This window comes from Stegastes partitus, unplaced genomic scaffold, assembly GCF_000690725.1.
Source record: "Stegastes partitus isolate 25-593 unplaced genomic scaffold, Stegastes_partitus-1.0.2 Scaffold442, whole genome shotgun sequence".
NCBI classification, from domain to species: Eukaryota; Metazoa; Chordata; class Actinopteri; family Pomacentridae; genus Stegastes; species Stegastes partitus.
Genome location: NW_007578173.1, coordinates 262,064 through 283,249, shown reverse-complemented (window position 1 = coordinate 283,249; position 21,186 = coordinate 262,064). Strand labels below are relative to the sequence as shown.

The window sequence follows — 21,186 nt, the reverse complement described above, 5'->3', positions numbered from 1 at the left end:
ACTCACACGTTTGAAAGGGGGAGGAGAGGTGAGGAGACAGGGGAGTAGCTGATCGCGGAGAGCGTTCGGTGCTGATAACTTATTGATAGCATCCGCAGATCGCTTTGTGTGCAGCGAGCAACCGGCCTTTGATCGCGTGTCCTTAATGAAGAATTGCATCGAGTCTCTCACCGCAGCTTCTGTGTACTTAATGAGGCTGCGGGATAATTAATAACTGTTAATCCTACTGCTAATTTAGAGCCACATATCTGCTGTAGCTTGTGTGTGCTAACTGGCCCTACTGGGAGGATCTTGTGCATACTGAACACACTGTGGACTGCGGTTTGTCCCTGAATTCAGTTTGAATAAATGCATGTTTGTGCATGTGTGTGTAAAGGCAGCAATGTATGCAGAAGCCTGAGGGAAATCTTGTTTTAATTAACCTATAGCATAGTGTGATTTAATTTGCACACTGCAGACTGGGCACACAGGAAAAGTGTATGTATGGTAGAGCAGAGTGGCAGGCTGGTGGAACAGCAGGCGGAAACAAGGCGGTGGAGGTTAATTTCAAAGTTAAACCCATTACAGATTACCTGTTACTTGCTTAAAGCCCACTGGGCGATCAGTTCCCTTTGCAGTTTGCCGCTGGTAAACACATACTAAAAGTCAGTTTAATTTGATTTTCTCATTATGATAATCAACCAGTAGCGTGATTGATCTTTTTTTTATTTTTTTTATGAGAACTTAACATCAGAAAATCTGACAAAATGTAAAGTTGCCGCAGTCCTCTAATGCAGCACACATGCCACTGTTTTGTAATCACATTACTTGAATCCCATTAAATGTTATTCTTTACTTCCACGTCCTGGGGAGAGGAGAGAAAGAGCGGCAAAATTGATTAGTTCTACTTATTGATTGATGTTTTCATTCATAACATGAGGTCAGAGTTTATATAAACCCATTTCTCTGTCACTCTCTCTCTCTCCCCCTCTCTGGCCTTCTGTTTTGTCTACGTCGCTCTTTTCCACCCTTCGTTCCCCTTGTTTCTTTCTCCATTCCAATCCTGCCACACGCACAGAGACATGCTCAGTACATCAACCCAATCTGCAGATCAAGCTTTTCACTGCTTTTAATGAATCATTTGAAATTGGGCGTCGGGGCCTTGTGTAACACGCACACAAACACATGCACAGTCAGAGTGCAGCCTTGGCATGTCTTCTTAATGAGAATGTCAGGAGAAAGCCATCTTCTTGCAGCTTATTGGGTTAGCAGCTTGAAAGACTGGTCCAGGTTCAGTTGATTTTTAAAGGGACAGTTCATTCAAATTGTAATTCAGTGGAATCGAGGTACATTATCGTTTTGTTTGCACAGGTGTGGAAACTTTTTTTCATGTGTGTGCTGATATTTATCAGAGACAGTCAACAACACCTCCAGGACCAGTTCCCCCTGTAAATTTGAATAAACCCCTGACCTCAGTTTGAACTGTTTTCATGCAACAGTTGCTGTAAAACCTGATTGGCAATGTGTATTGTGGATTATCCAGAGCTTTCAGTAATTTTGGTGAACATGTCCTTAAGCATTGGGCTTACCAGCACTGAATTTTAAATGACATGGTGCAGCCTGTGTTATTTTTAAATATTTGTCTCCAAGTAAGAATGAGTGTGATATTAAAATATATTTACAGACCAGGATTAGGAAAGAAAATGATCAGAAATCTGTACACTTCCAATGTAAAAGTCATGTGTGTGACTAGATGCTGCTTGTATATACTCCCTAAAGTCAAAGCAGTTTCTGGTCATTTAGTGTGTTCTCAGCTTTCAATGCAGTGTAAAGTCCTCGATGGAGACCACACGATTGTGACTAGATGTAGCAACAACTGAAAAAAGTCCTTTGTGCTCTATAAAGGAAAAGGTTGTAATGCCATACATCATAAAAACACCACATTATAATAAATCACAAGACAAAAACAAAAGATTAATTGCTCAGATTTTTTTGTTGTACAAATTTAAAAAAGAAGTGAAATCAACATGTACAACATTTTTCCAAGCGCCTGCAGGTGCTCCCAATACAATGTCCGAACTGCTCTGTGTAAGCACAACCTGCAGTTCAGCTGATTAGTCAGGATTTAATGTTACGTCACGAGTGAGTCACTTTTGGTTTCTGCACCTGAGGAGCACCGAATCTCTTGTTGTTTACAGAATCAGTTTTATGTAAACAGTTACGTTTTTAGCAAAATTGCAAAGGAGACATGTGTGATAAAGTGATTTTGATGAACTTTTCGATTTTAAGGTTGGTTAATTTTCCTGATGGAGCTGTATGCAACACCTGATTAGTTCAAGGAGAGTCGGAAAGTTGAAAATCCAACTTTTTTTCCCGGTTTTTACAGTTTTAGGCTCCGACAAATGGGGTAGTTTTAGTGATTTTACATCTTTCGCACCTTTTATTGGTGCATTTGGGGGGTTCAGAGAGTTAAACATAGTTTTCCTCTTAATTTTATTCTTTGGAGATGATGAAAGTGAAGCCCGGAAAGATGTAGAGTGGCAGAGAGGGAGGTTGCGGGGATAGAATGCAAAAAAGTTTGAACACACCACACATATTCAGGGATGAAAGGATCAAACTAGGAGGGGAAGAAAAGCAGAAGTAAAAAGGGTAGAAGATGACAATAGACAGATACTGGTTTGTTGTTACGTGAACGGGATGCGAGTGTCTGTTGATACACAACCACCGCATCTCATCTGCAGGGTGACACTGAAACACCGCGGCCACTTTCAATCACTGCTGCCGCTGTCAAGGGACTAGGACACACTCACACACACACACACCAACTTGCAGTGAATGATTGCAGGCTCACAGTCAACATACATATGACCTCATATGCGACTGATCTCTTTCCGTCGCTCTTGCACACACACACACACACACATACACATGTCAGTAATTTTCCTTGGTGCTCACCATAACGTATGCATGCTCACATCACCATACACGGAGGCTTTCTCATAAATGTATGCACTGACACACACACACTGGCATACGGGCAGGCCTGTGGTTGTCAACGCACACAAAGTAATCTCAAAATAGCTCCAACACATGCACGCCCGAAAAGACACCGAAACATATGTACGCTTACACACAAAGTTTGGTCAGATCTGTCGTGCTGAATGGGTCAGTCGCCGTGGGACTGCAGTGTTGTTGTTGTTGCGTACTGAGACAGATGGCGTGAGCGCGCGCGCACATTTAGGCCAGAAACAGGTATAAAATTGTCTTGTTTGTGTGACTATGTGGCCAGCAGGTGCATGTATAGATATGTAGCATGGACATGAAGGCGCTTTTCTGCTTGCGTGTGTGCATGAATGACTCCCAGTGGTGTGTTTACGGTGCAGGGCCTCTGGGGCTTTGCAGAGAGCCCGGCGCTTGCAGTCGCACAATGGCGGAGATAAACAACCCCACCCCACTAATATGAATAATAGAAGAGCTGACTGGAGCCAGCAAACCCAGAAAAAAAAAAATGTGTTTGTGCATGTTTGCATGTGTGTGCATATGGATAAGTTTGTGATTTTTGTTGGGAAGGTTGTTGGCGAATGTGTGTGTTTTGAACAAGCCATGACTTTTCACCCTTATTTCTGCAAACTTTATGTCCTCTCCCTTTAACTTTTTTCTTTTGATATTGCATTCCTGTTCTGTGTCACTTTGTGTATCTTTCCTGTCTATTCGAATGTCTTTATTTTCTCTTCCTGGCTCATTTTGTGTTTGTGCATTTATACTCGTGAACCCCTCGCAGCATTCAATGGAAAGTTTTGGTCGGCGTTTCAGCTCGGGACAGGGTGGGGCTACGTGTGTGTGGTCTAATTGTTGGACAGCGCAGGGCAGGCATAACGCGTGCAGACAGCGATGTCGAAGTGTTCAATAATGCAGAGGTACTCACTGGTTTATTTATCAGGGTTAAGCTGAAATAAATGACACAGAATCCAGATGGGGGAGAGGGAGGGAGGACAGAAAGACGAGGGTGAGGGGGGGGCGACAGAGAGGAAAAGGCAGATGAAGAGAGAGAAAGATGGAGAACGACAGCGAAACAGTGAGTGAAACGGTGAGGAGAGGGGAGGAGGACAGACAAAGGAGGAGAGCAAGCGAAGAGAAACACTGCACTGCAGCCTAAATGAGCTGCACCTCTCTGCCACTCTGCGTTACTTTATGATTCCCCGTGTGCATGCGTGCGTGGCTGTGTGTCTGTGTGCACGCCGCCGCACAACTTTGTTTGTGACTGCAGCGAGTAGAGCAAAAGTGAAAGATTGAGGGAACGGATAGAGGGATGGAAAGCAGCTGGGTGGAAGAGGTGGGGAATCCAGGGACTCTGAGAAATCTATATCTGCTGAATATTTGATCAAGTTTAAGCCCTCTGATTTGAGCCTCCTGCCGGGCTGTAAAGCAAGCTCAGACACAGGGGAGGGAAAGAGGAAGAGCCGGAGAAAGGAGGAGGAGGAGAAACAAGATGACCACAGTGAGGAGCTTAGGGCGAGGGTAGAGGTTGTTCTTTGCACTGAAATCCCACTGAAATGGAAATAATTGCATTGGATGACATAGCGGGGAAAAAAGCTGAAATAGTTTAACCAAGAACTGAAAAGTTGAATCAGGATTCAATCACATATCATCTAAATAAGGCGACAACCTCTTCGTCCATTTCTGTATTGCTTTTCAAGGGCGTTTTGGTATATTTTATCAGCGAATAAGAACCAGAAATCCCACACAATGTCAGGCATTTGTACGAAACTTTATTCAGTTCAATTTCGCCTAAACTTTAAATAATTGAAATTTGTATCACTTCTCAATAACTGTGTTATTTCAAAGTTGAACAGTTGAGTATTTAATCATATGAAAACAAATACTTTGGAGAAATTAGATTAAAAATACAGCCCCGATGTAGAAATTCAACACAAAAAAAGACAAGTGAAAGCACCTGTGTTAGAAAACATGTGATCTCAAAAACACAAAATGGAGAACACCTGTGATTTGCTTGAACATAGTTATAAAATAACCTGCGAACATCAGAACTCTCTCAGTTTGGGACCGATTAGCTGCGTCTGTCTGCATTTCTGCATCATGGCTTCAGTCTGATTGTGATTTTGTCTACACTCTAGTGAATGCATAATCCTGACAGTGAGGTAGAAGTGTGATAATATGTGTTGCATATGTGCGAAACGTGCACAGGAGATGACATTTATAGTTGGCACCATGAGAGCCTGTGGGAAATCTCAAAATGATGACTGACAAGATGACTTTCAGTCTGAAGATGCTTGGCAAAAGAAGAATATTCAGCATGATAATGAGCCAAAACAAACTGCCAAAATCACTCCAGAGTTTCTACTAGGGTGAAAAAGGGAAAAGCAAATACACTACTGTTCCACTCAGTAGTGATGCAGTTACTACAAGTTAAATCATTTGACGTTTTTTGTGATTATTGCACAGTTGTACTCACTTCTGTTGCATCCTGTACACCCTATGTGCAAAACGTCTTCAAAAAATACAGTTTGCACATTCAATTTCTTTATTACATAACTTAAAAATATACACCTGCAGACAAGCGCTTTCTTATCCTGACCACCTTGAATAGACGTGTGTTGTACATTTTTCAAATTGAAGTGTGTTTATGCTTTCACATCTGTTGTGGCCCTCGGGGGACATGCCTGGAGTTCGCTCCAAGCCAGCCCCTGACAACTATTTTGAGGTGGACCTGAGACTGCTCTTCTAACCCGCAACACATTTTTCACACTCCACTAAACACATCGAATTCTTGGGGCGAACAGCCTCGGTTAAAGTCTCATGTGTGAAAATAGCCTCAAATAAAGTGCAAAAGTGGAAAATGGAATAGAATAGGCCAGCAGGGGATATGGTGCAACGGATCCAACTAATTTCCCCTCTAGAGATAAAGTTTATCTGCATCTCCCCGTGGATAAGAGGAAGTGAATGGTAGAAACACGGCTCGAATAGAATAACAGTAGTCGACTCAAGTGTTTTAAATTATTACGTCTGATATTCCCCTGAGCTTCTTTATATGCGTCTTCATTATGTGCATAAGGATATGTACACATCCTTAAATACAGCACGCAGATGACTGCAAAACCGCTGTAAACACACACCATACACAGATACCTATATGGGTGATGGGAATAAGGCAAGGGAATTTCTGGTAAAGATAATAATGGCGAGGGATGGGAATGAGCTGATGTGAAGTGACACTGTGAGGGAGCGAGGGATATTTGGGCAAGGAAAAAAGAGAGAGAGAGAGAAGAGAAGAGAAAGGGGAGGAAAAAGATGAAAAAAAAAAAAGATGTGTGCTGAGTGTGAGTAAGAGAAAGTGACAGATCGCCTGGCCGATTTAGGTCAGCAATCAGAGCTGCGCTACTGTCTGCGAGATTGGCTGTGTGTGTGTGTGTGTGTGTTTTGGTATGTGTGTGCTGTTGGTTCAGAGCTTATGTGTGTGTGGGCGGCCGGTGCATTTGTGGGTGTTTGCGTGTGATTGCGTGTCTGTCTGTCTGTCTGGCGGTGTAGTTTGTGTGTGCAGCTATGGCGGTGGGCTGGGGGTTGATTGCGTGAGTGAATGTGAATACGTCTCCTGCTAAAGGTCAGACAAGAAGAATCCCTCCCTAATTGGATTGGGCCTGGTTAACATTGTATGATTCATTTAACCTTCCTACACTGCGTGTATGTCTCACACATACACAAACGCGCTTGCGCACGTATACACAAACTTTTCTCGTTCTCCCGTCGCAGCTTGACAAACAAAGGCGTCATTGTGCCGCCGCCTTCTGCTGAAGAACCTTTCGCAGAAGGATGTGTTACCCGGCAATCAGGCATTGAGAGGAGGGGGGGGTTTAAAACAAGCGCACCTCTCGGGTGACCTCTGCCATCAGCAGAACGTATTACCCTGCTAATATAGCCTTGATTTAGTGCCCAGGTTCACACAAACATGACCCTGATCAACATAATGAACGTGTTCACACAGACAGATGTGTGACCCTCCACACAGACACGCAGACATCATGCGAGTGTGTTTGTTTTGTGTTGAAATTTTCCTCAATAACCCATCTGTCCCCCCGTTTTCATTTAATGAAATGGTTCACCATTTGGGATAATACACATATTCTCTTTTTGAGAGTGGGATAAAATTTGCCTCTGGGTCACGTATGGTTGGTTCAGCTTAGCATAAAGACAGGAAACAGGTGGGAGCTGTTTGCCTGATGCTGTCCAAGTACTGCTATATATTTATGAGGAAATATTTGCTTTCTTTGCAAGAATTAGGCTGTTTAGTGTCCAAACAAACAAAAAAAAGTGCTTGCCAACATTAACTGAATTTCAGGGATTCTATGATGCTGTTGCAGTAGTTAAAGACTACATCAATATAAAACTTTTGGTTTCTGCACTTAATGTTTCTAATTTTCTGATGTGCATAAACAAATGAAGGTACAGTTAGCATTTGAACATTGATTTCAAGAGATACGCTCATCCACAGGAAAATCCTCCACAGGTTATCATTTCAACGCTGAAAATTGTGTCCATGTGTGATGAGAATTAATTCATCTTAAAAAAACAGTTTTTATTGTTTCTAGACTACCTTTTGCCTTATTTCAGATGTGACTTTATTGATTAAAGAAGTCACATTGTACACAAAAGTGTTGTTTACCATCAGATCCTGATTGATCGTGTCAGAGATCATTTATAATTCTAAGCAACTGAAGAGGTTATGGATGTGTTGTGTTATATTCTGTCTCTCTTTCATATGGATCCTGCTGTTGTTGTGGCAGGTATTTAATCAACTCAGATGAAAGACACCTATAAACAGCTGGAAGCAGCAAACTAAACTTTAGCTCCTGTTAACAATTTGTGTGCGTGCCATTATCAACTAAAAGCAAACTGTGTTGTTTGCCCTTTTTGCGATGTTAATGGTCTACTTTTAGGTGCACTGGCTGTAGCAGTATCTCTAGTATGAGTTGCTAGACAGTTTGGTTTTGGTCTTGAATGGAAAAACAGAAGTTAAAGGTGTTAGAAAGGGTACGTTTAAGCTTTGGGCAAAGACAGGCGAGCACTTGCTTTCAGTGTTTATGCAAAGCCAGGCTGACCATGTCCTGACTGCAGCTCTGTATCTAATTCACAGACGGGAATGGATTTTTAATCTTCTCATCTAACTTTTGGAAAGAAAACTTCCAAAAATATGGAGTATTCCCTGAAGAGAACAAAAGTCCACAGAGTCACTGTGGATGTCATTTATTGGAAGAGTGTGTCTGTAAGTAACATGCGTGATCTTTGGCATGTGTGAGGGAGATTATGGTGTTCTTAGAGAATGATTGGACCCAGCAGCTGTTCAGTAGATGGAGAGGAAGAGGAGGAGCGGGAGGAGAAAAAAAAAAGTGAGAGAGAGATAGACTAAATTATAGGGGAAAGACAAGCTGGAATAATTTGAGCATGCAGAAGAAGCTGGGGAGGAATTGAGGGAAGCAGAGGAAGGGTCGGCTGCGGACGGGATGACGAAAGAAGGATTTTTGTGTGCTGTGAGGAGACAGTGGAAGAAGACAGTGTTGACACTCAGCGGAGCAGGAGGGCCCATGGCTCAAAGACACAAGGACAAACAATCAGCTGCAAATCCTTTTTAACCACCATTTAAGCAGCCCTAATTACCCCAAAAAACCCCACAAAGAACATCATTATCACTCTTTCCTCGTGCACGTGCTCGTTGTGTGCGTGCGTGCACGTGTACTCCACTTGTTTATTGAAGGGAGATTCATTAGCGGACTGGCTGTTTACTTGTTCTCGACTAATCGTCATTGTTGTGAGATACTTTGGTGCATTTCACAAATACAACAAGGCATTTTCAGCAATTTTTTCCCCCCGCCTCCTACCATCAGAGCCCAAATCCTTCCCCCTACCCACTTGCACACACTCCACCTTTATTGGTTAGAGGATCTCTCCCTCTCTCGCTCTCTTTCAGCCTGGCTTATTTTGTACTCTAGGGTCAACTGAAGCCAAAAAAGCTTAATTTGATGCATGTTGTCCGCTCCGGAGAGCCAAGGGTTTGATAATAGTTTAGAATGCACAAAACTTGCGAGCCAAAAAAGCTGGGGATTTGGGACGGGCGGTGGAACTTAATGGTCCTGATGTCCTCATGGCCCATGCGAGTGTGTGTGATGTGTTGCAGGGCCAGACAGGGTGAGGCTCGATGGTCACAAATCAGCAGCAGGGTTTGGCGTCTTGAATGTCACAGGGAGAGGAGCACTGAGTAAGTGATACAGTGGAGACTTTCAGATGAAGACGACTTCAAGTAGTCCCTGTAGTTCCAATATTAATCCTCTCTGTTCCCTCTGGGGGGGCTTATCATCCATATTAGCACCACACATCTGCTGCTGCAGTATGCGCTGATTATATATTGATGAGGGGGGGGGGGGGTTGGGATAATTGAATACCCTCATCATGGAGGGGAGCGCTTGGTCTCGTTTCTCCACTTCAGACTATCTCAAGTGGGTGGGGGGAGGTGGAGCTACTTTTCCACTTATGTGTGTGTGCATATATATATATTTATGTGTGTGTGTAATACCCTTTTGTCCGCCTCCACCCAACCCCCGACTCCAGCTTTAGATCCCGGCCCTAACCACGGCTCCAGCCCTGCTAACCACTGGTTTAATATATGCAATTAAGAAGCTAATTAGAGTAATTAATTCAGCCAGGGCCAAGGCCCAGCCTGGCCCCTATTCACAGCTTTGGAATTGCCATAATCCTCCTCCCTCTACACACACACACACACACACCAACTAACCACACAAAGAATAACACACACTCAGACACTGCTATGCCCTCATTATGAGCGGGGTCTTTGTTGGCCCGTGTGTGTGGTGCCAGAGAAGTCGGAGATGAAGAAAAGGGTGTAAATAAAGACAGAGAAAAAGTGAGGCAGTCAGTTCGGTATAATGAGTGAAAACAGTGAACTAATTCATTGGCACCTCCAGCCTTGCTCGGTTGCTCTCTTGGTGGCGCTGCAAGAGAAGAGGGCCCTGTTGTGGCAAAAAGCGTCTTACCTCATCTATAGAAACAGTTGTGCTGTCATTGCTACTGGAAGCCAGCCGCCTGGGAGGAAAGACAAAGTTTAATGGAGAATGCACTGTTTTATTGGTTTAACCTTTATTTATCCAGGTTTGTCCCTTTTGAAGATTTAAGAACTGTTTTTACAAGTCTGACCTTGCCAAAAAAGCACTATTACATTATTGGAGGTCCTTTTCAAATTATCTGGGGTTTCAATTAAGAGTAAAAACCTTTTTTTTTTGTCTTGTATTTTACTATATAACAAGGCAAACAGGGCAGTTTGTTAGTCTTTGGTGATTCATATGCACGCCATAAACCTTTGATTGCTTGCGTTTGGCTCAGATCTTGCTGTACAGAAAGAAGAGGCTAAGTAATACCAGGTTTGTTATTTTTGGAGTGTGATTAGAAAATGTGTGATGAATTGAAGATTAGAGGAGCGGGACAGATTTACAGCACTTGGAGCACGCCGTTTTAAACGGATTACTGATAAAGTAATCGAAGAAGTTTGGGCGGCAGGGCTCGGGAAAGAAAAAGGTCGCTCAACCCACAAATATGACATCAAGTGACAAATTAGTCACAGTTTATTTAGGGTTCGCGTGTTATATGAAATGCTAACGCGATTCTGCCTATTTGCTGGGATTTGTGCTACCTTTTTTATATCACTGAGTACTCCTGTGGAACTGATATTTTTAGGTAAGTGCCCCTCATTGAAGACGTTCAAGTGCACTCTTTTCTGCTCCCAGAGTGTAGAGAGTACATCACACTTATATCAATCCTTCCACCAAGTAATCACTTCTTGTTATGTGAGGTTTTGTCAGCGAGTTTGTGAGTGGAAATTTCTCCCATCTGCCGTGTTTTGGTGTGCTGTGGCAAAGCAAGCCTTTAAAAGAGCTGCCAGCAGTCCTTGGAGGTAAGACTAGTGGGCTTGTGATCCGGCGGGAGCTTGGCGTGTTTGCTGTCAGCGCTGTGTGTGAATGGCACATTTAAAATATGAATTAGCCGTAGCTGTTTTTTTTTTTTTTACACCAGAACCTCACGCTTGACCCTGTTAAAAGTTTCACTCAGGTGGGAAACTCTCGTTCTCTCTTCTGCCTCTCTGTCTTATTCTCTGTGTCTGTCACTGTCTCCAGCTCTCTCCCTCTCTCTGCACAGCGCTCTTATTACTCTTTTAGATGCTGCTCTCCCTTCCTTCATCTAACTTTCTGCTGCAAGTCGAAGGCACCAGAGATACATGCATTCTTTTCGCCATAAAAAAATAAAAAACCTGTCGTTTTCGCAAAATTCACATGCATTAGTGAGAAGATGAAATTAGAAAAATCGAAATTTCTATAGGTTTCCAGGACATGATGATAAAGTTTTCACAAAAAAACTACATGAAATCTTCCTGACCTAAATAACCAGCATGTTTCTTTTTATTATGACAAGCAAATGCATGTGAAGTGCATTCAGCAGCTTGATTTGTGAGAAAAAAAAAGGTTCTGAAGTGTACTTGAGCAAGACATCATTGAGTTATTACTAGCAAAATAAAAGCACAATAATAAATTAAATAATGTGTTATCGTTTCAAGGATTTCCATGCTGAGTGAAGAGTACAGAATCTCCCTCATGGGCCTTTTGCCTGCACCGATGATCGGCCCTTTGGCCTTTTATTTTAAGGGTCAGTCACATGGATCGCTCGCTGTCAAGTTAAGTCAAAGTTCCGTAATCCTTCAAATATACTTATTTTAAACTAGCACGAATCCGTAAATACTTCAGACTCATAGGAATGCTTGGCTGAGCATTTTTTTCTGGATACAGTTGTTGCACAGATTTGTTTTACACACTTGTTTTCATCCGTCTCAACAGACTGGGTGTTGTGTAGTTTATTTTCGCAGCGTGAGAACGATCTTATCAGGCTAATAAAGCTTGTTGAACTTGAAAACTAGGGTGACGGAAAGAGACAGGCAGATATCTTTCAGCTGTCAAGCGAAATAAACTCTCCATCAAACAGACAGGAATGCAAATAAACCACGAGAAGCCATGTACTAATAAAAACACACACACACACACACACACACACACAGGTTTTTCCAGTCCTGCATGCACAAGACATCCGTGGATGATTTTACTTAAGCTAGCGCGAGCAGAAGATTAGGCACTAAAACACACATTTGGGGAGGAGACAGACTGCAGCACACACACACACACACACACACACACACTCCCATGCATCCACCCCGAGTCATACTCATGACGGGCAAATAAGATTAAAGACACAAACGTAAACACACTCAAAACTGAAGACAGACTGACACATGCAGAGTGCAAATACACCCGCATTTTCTGAAAAGCAGAGACAAGCACATGCGTGAACGTGTACACAAACACACAGAAACACACACACACACACACACACACACAACCAGTAAAAAACAAGACAGACTGCCATATAGCTAAGCACACAGTTTTTTAGCAGGCAGCTTTAATCGCAGAGGAGCAAAGCAAACACAACTGTCATCAATCTCTTTCACTGGCTGTTGCACATTTATCGAAATATGCATCTCTCTCACACACACACACACACGATCGGTATACATGCGCACACACATATGAAGTATATAATTGCCCTATGCTTTCTGTTGTCCATCATCTTCCCCTTCATATCTCACCCTTCTTCTTTCCACTTTCTCTCTCTCTCGAATCTCTCCCTCGAGCAGTACGCAGGCACAGATGTCAAGATGTATTATTTCGGCTGGCTGACTCCCATGTTTTGTGTGCATGTCTGTGTGTTTGTGTGTGTGCGCGTATTTCTCCCGCTTTCCTCTTTTGGAAACAAGAATAATGGTGGTGGTGGTGGGGGGAGTCGAAGAAAGAAAAAAAAAAGGAAGCGGGATTGTACTGGTACAGATTAGTGAAACATTTCAGAATTCCAACGTATATGCCAGTATGCGCTTACATTACAAAGAACGCAAATGCACAACTCTGTATTCAGGCATTACAGTCATGGTTCAAGGACATTTAAGTCACACACACACACACTGGTGCATTGTATTGAATCCGTGTTGATCCATTAGAAGGACCTCCATGATCGTCAGGATTGTGTTAGAGCTGAGTCTTGGCTGGTGCATTTAAACACTAAAACAGAGCCAGGTTTAAAGTGCTTCTGTGTGTGTGTGCGTGTATACACAGTGTCGACAGCGTATGACATAGCCGCTGGTTGAAAGAATGGCATGCAGTGAGAGAAGGGAGAAAGAAAAGAGACTGTTTTCTCTGTCACCAGTGTTTCTTTACCTCAGACTTGAAGCCCTAAAATGGATAGCGGTGATAGTTTTACTTCCTGAAAGAGCAAGAAATTGTTATTGTAATGGCAAAAGTAAGAGTAATGGAAGTGGGATAATGTAGTGGGTGTCAAAAATGTGACGTTTATATCGAGAAAAGGGAGTTGTAACTGAGAAGTGAAGTCCATTAGTCAGTGTTGGAGAAGCTAATGTGGCTGCTGAAGCTACAGTAGAAATAGTAAAGCGACACTGTGCTTTTATTGAAAGTCGAAAAGCTGCACAAAAAGATACTCGGGAAAAGTCGTTGATGCTGGGGTTGCCCCGGTGGCCTAAGGGTTAACGCGCCAATCACGAACCGCGCAACCCTGATTATTGTTCCGCCGAGGACCTGTTGTCATTCCCCGTCTCGCTCTAACCTTGTTTCCCCTTATTTCTCTACTGTTACTATCCAATAAAGGCTTAAAATGCCCCAGTAATGCCTATGATGTCTGAAATTTTTTTTTTCTGCACAAGAAAATGAAATGTAGTGATGCTGCATTTCCCAGTTATTCAGTTAAATAAATAGCTCACTACTGGAAAATGGGGTTTGGAAATGGCTACAATACCGCAAAGCTACCAGAAAATATATTAATGCAAGTGCGTTGTGCAGATAAAGTCATTTCTCATCATTATTATACAGTAGTTGCAGCAGCAGTTTTAGTCACTGTAGCAAACGATACAATACTGTCAGTAGTAGTACTAATATACTAATGTTGGGGATTAGTGGCTCTACTTGTAAGTTAATAAAGTAATGTCAAACAAACCAGTTCTAAAAAGTGTTAAGATTTGATAGTTTCAAACACAAGACATAAAATCAAACGTTATTTTGTCATGGGAACATTGCTGACTACATGTTTTGTATTTTCTGCTGATTTAAAAGAAAAAAAAACGTACCTATGAGCACAACAAAGTCCTCGCTACTTGCATCGACGACAAACCCGTGAGAAGTTTGTTTTTTCTTCCACAGTATGTGTGCAGAATTTGAACGGATCCTTTAGAAACTTCAAAGACAAAGCAAAACAACTTAGTGTTATCTATGCCATCGTTCTACATAATCGAGGCTGCCCACCCACAAGCAGGCCTTGTTTGATTTTGGTTATTGCTCTGTATCTGCCACCAGATCAAGACCTAACATTTTTCCAGACTTTGACTGCAATCTATTTTCCAATGCCAGGCCAGCCAACTAGAGAGGGCAGCCAAGAGTTTTAGCAGCAGCGCTTAATGATGTATAATGTAGATTAAAGCTCTGTTGTGAAGCTAAATCTTAAAGTTTTCCTTAATGGCAAATCCAATTGTTTCAAAGGTCTTTCCTATAGGTCCAGTCAGTGGGCCGGACTCTAACACTCAATCACCGCGGAAAGCGACGGGAGTAATTAGTTCTGTGTGTGTTATTGTGCGAATGTGTTGCAATGGGAGGTGAACGACCCATATAAGTTTGCATGTTTATTAGACGCTGAACCTCATAGCTGCATTCAGGCTCATTAAAATGTTTGATTGTGTTGGTGTTTATGTGCGCCTTATTCGTCGAGCGCATCATTTATCACACACACACGCAAACAAACACGCTCGTGTTCCAGCGGCTGGCGGCTTTTGTCCTTTCTGAGCTCTCGTGGAGTTCATTAAAAGCCTTAATTAGACTGACAGTTATGTGTAATTACAGTCTTTAAGATGTACAGCTCTTCTGCAGGCCCACTCCGTCACTGCCTCCTTTCAAAAGTCATTGTTTGAAGGGAAAAACTCTGTGTGTTTTGGAGCGTTCATACAAGTGATTGTGTGTGTTTCGGAGCCCTAACCTCCTGTAAGTTTTGAGTTTCTGATTTGCCATTAATATCGCCCAGGAAGGTGTGACATTTATGAGGCCCTTTTCTCCAACAACCCCTGCCGCCTCCCTCGGATCCTGTCTTTTTCTCACATTTTCACCCTCACTCTTCCTCCTCCTTCACACCCTTCTGCTTCCCTTCTTCTTAATTTAGAAACCCCTCCCCTCTCTCTGCCGCCATCTTCCCACTTGCTCTCACTTTCTTTCTCTCCTGCAACATGTCACAGATCGCTGTCACATTCCTCCCTTCAGACCATTGACCCACTTCCCTCTTTTCTGCATCATTCCTAGCTTCCTGTTTTACCAGACATTTGCCCTTCACTCGAGCAACTTCTCTCCTCTTCCTGCTCCCCTCTTCTCCCAATTTCTATTTTACCAAAAGTAACCTACATATCAAACCCAAAAGCGAAAAACCGGCCCGAAGTTATTAGACGGTCTGTCCTTCAGGAGGTTTTTAAATGATTTCCAAATTACTTTGCATGTGATGTTTCAACATGACGCTGGTTCCTTTTTTGGTTTTCCTTCTATTTTTATGTGGTTGATGTGATTTAGAATGGATTTGAGCCAGCATTGGATGGACATGAAGCAGCTAAAAGTGCTGTCTCACATATTTTGAAGTCATTTTGTAGTCTGCCATAAAATTTCAAGGGAACACAGAACACTGTGATTTGTTTTGGCTTTAAAAGAAATAGAAAAGATACAAAATAGTATCAAAATATCAGCCAGAAACTGAACCCAAATATAGTTGTACTGCACCTTAATAACTGCATCATGCCAATTTTTCGACAATATCTGTTGTCTAAAAGTCGCCACCAGCTACAAAGTTGACTCAAAGTCACTTACAGTGAGCAAATCTGACTGCTCAGTGTCCCAGTGGGGGAAGTTTTGGCTGCAGATACATACAGTGTTTCATGAGTTTGTTTTTTATCGTCGAAGGGTTTGCACCCTGTGGCAGAGCAGAAGCCATGCGGTGAGGGTCGTCTTCGGCATGTTCGTGGCGAGGCGCCAACGCTGTAATCCTGCAATGACAAACAATGTCACAGCAAGGTTCTGCTTGAGAGGAAGCCCCTACAAAGAGGAGGGGGGGGCAGCAGAAAGGCTGGAAACATAAAGGCAATAATTGAAAGGAGAGGGAGAGCGAAATGTCGGAAAAGCCACTATTGAAGAGAAGTGATTGCTGCAACAGACAGCTTTTCCTTTTTTTTCCCCTCCTCCCCTGTGATGAAAGTATGACAAAGTGACAGGAGACGTTAGGTGCGAGTTAGGTGTAGTTGTCTCTTGTTTTCCCCTTCACTGCGCAGAATTCGTGATTTAATTGAGCCAGTAAATCAGGCTAATGCGAGACTGGGGGCTTTTATGTAGTGACTGCGTGCTTATGCGGGTGTGTAGATGTGCAGTCCTGTGTGTGTGTAGGTGTGTGTGTGTGTGTGTGTGTGTGTGGGTGTTTGGGGGAGGGGGGGGATTCTGAGGGTGGAAAGGGCAACTTAGTGGCCCAAAAAAGACAAGAGGATGAATGATGGCGGTGTTAATATGAAAAAGGGAGACGTCGCTCCAGTCCTATTAGTCACGACTCTGTTTCCACTGGTGTGTCTCAGCCTGCTCGACTTACTTTGCAACAGGTGTGTGTGCGAGTGTGACCACCTTGAAACATTTACCGCCCGTCCCCATGAGCCAGGCCCTGAATGAACGGACCAAAGAGCCATGCTAAGAATTAACCGTGACACTGAGGACTGCTCAGCAACTTGACAAATCGAGGTTTGTTATGATCGTTGTTGATCGTAAGATTTGGAAGGATTTGCTGATATTGAAACTGCTTGTGTTCATGACCTCTGCAGTGTAAATGTCAAATCACAGCAAGTGTCTCTCCACACATGGAAGCTTGTTTACCCCACAAATTGGACGTCTCATTTCCCCCGCATCGTTGCAGTCTTCATCCTCAGACATACAAGATTACTAAAACACACAAATGAAGACTTCTTAGAGATTTAACTGAACGAGACTGAAAAAGGAGGGGAAAAGAAGTGATGGACTTCGCTAGTTTAACCCAGATCCAGGCAGCCGCAGGAGGAGTGGACAACCGGAGGTGTTTCGTTTTTATTCTGGGAGCAACTTGGGAATAAGAGAGGCTGGGAAAAAAGAAACACGAGCAAAGAGCAGGAGAGACAGTGAGAAGGAACGACAAGGCTGCTGCTGACCCATTTCTCCAGGCCTCCAATCTTGTGGCTGATATAATAGAGAACGGCTACCCACACGCACACACAAACCTTAAGACGGACACACGCCGCCAGACACCACCAGACAAGGACACACAGAAGCAGACACACACACACACACAGACACACACGGGGGTCTGCAGACGGCTAGATTCCCCCACGATAGCTTCCAGTGTTACTCCTCATTCTGCGCAACTGCGGCAAATCCGGCATCACCTCAGCCAGCACTGGAAAATATCACATTCAGACATTCAAACGCGACCATGAACTCGCTGGCCCGCTGTGCCAGCTCAGCCTCCTCTCTTCTGCCCCGCCAGCGTTGGAGTGCGTTACGTACTGAGCCGCATCTAAAAAGGCTTCGCATGCCTTTTAAAGGGCTTTAAAAAAAAAAAAAAAAAATCACTGCTGTAGAAGTCACTCAGGGATACTGATAAGTATTCATTAAGTATTGATAAGTAGTCATTGAAGTATTCATTCAATATGCATGGAGGTCCACTCGGAGGTGCACTTGACAGGGATTGCAGGGATGGCAGTTTCTAGCAGGTTAGTGGAAGTTAACAGATAGATACTCGTTGCCCACACACACACACAGAAAAACCACAGAGAATGCCCTCGCTGCCCTAGGATGGGAACATTGACCCAGTTGTAAGGAACATTGGTCGTGACTGTCCTACATGGCTAGCACTTACTGACGTTACACAAGGCTCATCCACCCAGTCACTAGGCCTCTCTTTAATGGCCCTGCTCCCTCTTTTCTTTTGCTTTTTTTTTTTCTTTCCCCGCCTTTGTCCCTGCCCGTCTTTCTTTTGGTCCATTATGCATGTCTATGCTCCGGCGGTCACATTTATTTGGCGTGGATTATTTTCCAAACTGGGCAGTCACACTTAAATGATGTTTTTTTCGTCATTTAATTAACGTGAGAATGAACGAGGGGAGGGAGAAAAAAAAATCGGCTTCTGTGTTTATGCCCTCCTTCCACTCCCCTCCCCTCTGACATTGGCTCCAATCCTGTATACAGTATAGCTCTTATAGAGGCTATAAGCTGCTTTAAGAGGTTGTGCATGCATTGTTTATTGATGCACATGCTGCTTTAATGCTGCAATCTTCAGCTGTCATTAACCTGTGGTGCATCAAGCCAGATTATGGACGATTTGTCATTCATACGCGCACGGTGACATCTGTAAACATTCCTGACCCCTTGCATACGTGAAACAAACACATCTGACATGAAAACACCCAACTGGATAATCAGTGTGGCACAAGCAGCGCTGTCTAATGAATTATGATGTGGATTTAGGCGAAGGGATACTACAGTGTGACAGCAAACAGCAGCAATTCTCAGGCCTCCGACTCTGTTCGTCACTCCGTGCCTCAGAAATGGCAACAGATCTGTCACATGCAATCAGATTTTTGCTGCCAGCGCCTTGTGTGTGCATGTGTGTCAGATGTAGCGATCAGGTACGTATCATCACTAAAGTTCCTCTTCTTTTTGAGCTCTGACGGGCAGTGGGAAGGAGGCGTGTGTGTCGGGGAGGCTGCCGTGCCATGGCCCAGTTTGTTGTGTGTGTTTTGGTGCTGGAGGTTAATACGATGTGATTCTGAGTCGCCCACCCACCAGGCGCACGGGGGACATCGAAAGACAGAGACTCAGAGGGAGGGAGGGGTAGAGGAGAGAGATAGGGCGAATAAAGAGGTGGGCGGAGGGTGGTGGTGATTGTAATGAAACAGGATGGATGGAAGGAGAATAACTGCTGAGAATTAAAATGTCATCGAGCACAGAGGAGAGACACTGCGAGACACTGAGATCATTTCCCCTGTGTGGGTTGTATGTGGCCATGTGTGCGAGGTGCATGCATGAGCTGAGTTTTAAGGCTATGGCGTTCCCTCTGTGGAGGCATGTGTGAAATTGGGGGGGGGGCTTTATGTGAGACTCTTCTGTGAATGTCTCTTTCAGCATGTGACGCATCATGTGAGTTCAACCTGTGACCATAACTCCGCTCTCCAAAGTCCAGGTTCCATCACCTCCGCTTCTCTTCACGAATCCATGCGCGAGAAGCACATTGAAAAGATGCAGATTGAATTAGTAAAATTTGCTTTATAAAAGTCCAACTTGTCTGCAATTAAAATCACATTATTACAGAATACAAAATTATGAAGAATTCCCATCAGAAATTAGCCAATTTGGTTACCAGCGTAAATTTGAAATATAGCTTTAATTTGTTCATGCACTAGTAGAGTAATTTGATTTATCTTACTCAGACGCAGAACTGCATGCGCCGATTAAATGTTCTCTAATGGGGAGAGTAGACTTTTAAACAGTTATAAGTCACCATAGCAACCGAAATGTCCTTAAATGCTGCATTTTAATGCTCTTTCCACTCAAACCAGCAGCATGCATCTATATTAGAGAGGAACTTTGGCTGTGACACAAAACATGAGCCAACACAAGTCTTTTATCAGCCCAGATCTCTGGCCATTCTTCTAATACCTCATGTGACATGTGCATATCATACTTGTCCTGTCTCAGACTGCTCACATACCATCGTGTCACTGCGCAACAGAGGCGCCAAACACGCAGACGTCTTTGTGCCGTCCTTGTTTCGATCCGTTTGTGGATCAAGTGCCACCACAACACAGTCAACAGTGGGCCTTTGTCTACAACAATAGAACAGAAAACTTGCACCCTTTGCAGAAAAACAAGTTTGGAAAACCTCATGCTATACTGGAAGTAATGGTGTGTTGTGTATTTGGAGTTGGAATGCGAGTGAAAATAATACTGGGCTGGTGCTTTTTTTTTCTTTTTTCTTTTTTTGAAGGGGGGGAGCTAAAATAATGCCTGTTCTGTCTCAGTACACAACTTAATGCCTTTGCCACCGCGGCGAGGTAATGGCTTGTGATAGCTTCGTTAATGCGTCATAGCCAGGTTATAAAAGCGCCATAGGAGATTTATGAAGACGTTTTTAGTTACAGGAAATTTCAGTGGCGAGATCCAGGATTTTTGAGGCGAGGAGGGTACGCAGAGAAGGAGGGAGCGAGAATGAATCCTTGAGCCGTGCCTCAAGGGAGAGGGGATCAGGTTATATGCTCTTCATCATCGTGGTGACACACATGGACCTCATAGAACCTTTAGAGGGTGAGGGACTACAAATTTAAACAGGAAGGATTCAGTAAATCTCACCCCCAAGACCCTGCTGCATTCACACACACACCTACACCTCACAGTCCAGCCGAGTTACAAACTTAGTTTTGTGGCAGTTTCCGGAGAGTGTGGTCCAAAAAGCCCAACAGGTTGAACTAAAAGGAGGATTTTAAAGCTGCTGTAAAGCAATGCTTGATTTACACAGATGGGAACAATTAACACAGAGTGACACAGACCCACAGACATGCACAGTCGAGCCTTAACATGCACCGCTTTGCCCGGGGCAAAACAAAAACACCCACTTTCATTTGTGTTGTTCGCGTCGCGTTTGGATTTTCGATCATTGTATTCATTAGCCTGACACACTTGTGACGTGGCGAACGCACCCACCAGAGGCGAGCGGGGGCGCCGGCGTGCTCGTGAGACGGCACAGCACGAGCGAGCTTTGTTCCTTCCTGGCTCTCGTTGGCTTGTTTATTTATTCCGTTTGTTGTTTAATCTGGTCTTTTGCTGCGCGCCACGTTCCCATTTTTTTGCTCCCTTTAATCTCGCCGTCATCGGAAAAAGATGTCGCCACTTCACAAAGCGCGTTTGTAATTTGAGAGCGTGGTAACAGTAGCTAGCTTGGACTGTTGCAATAGCTCGACCACACATGCAGGATTGGTGCACGGCAGCA

At 43.6% G+C, this 21,186-nt stretch overlaps 1 protein-coding gene across 1 annotated transcript in view; it reads left to right on the top strand.

The window, feature by feature from the left end:
• Positions 1–21,186, top strand: part of efnb3b (ephrin-B3b) — a 79,375-nt gene that overhangs the window by 41,138 nt on the left and 17,051 nt on the right. The window lies entirely within an intron of this gene.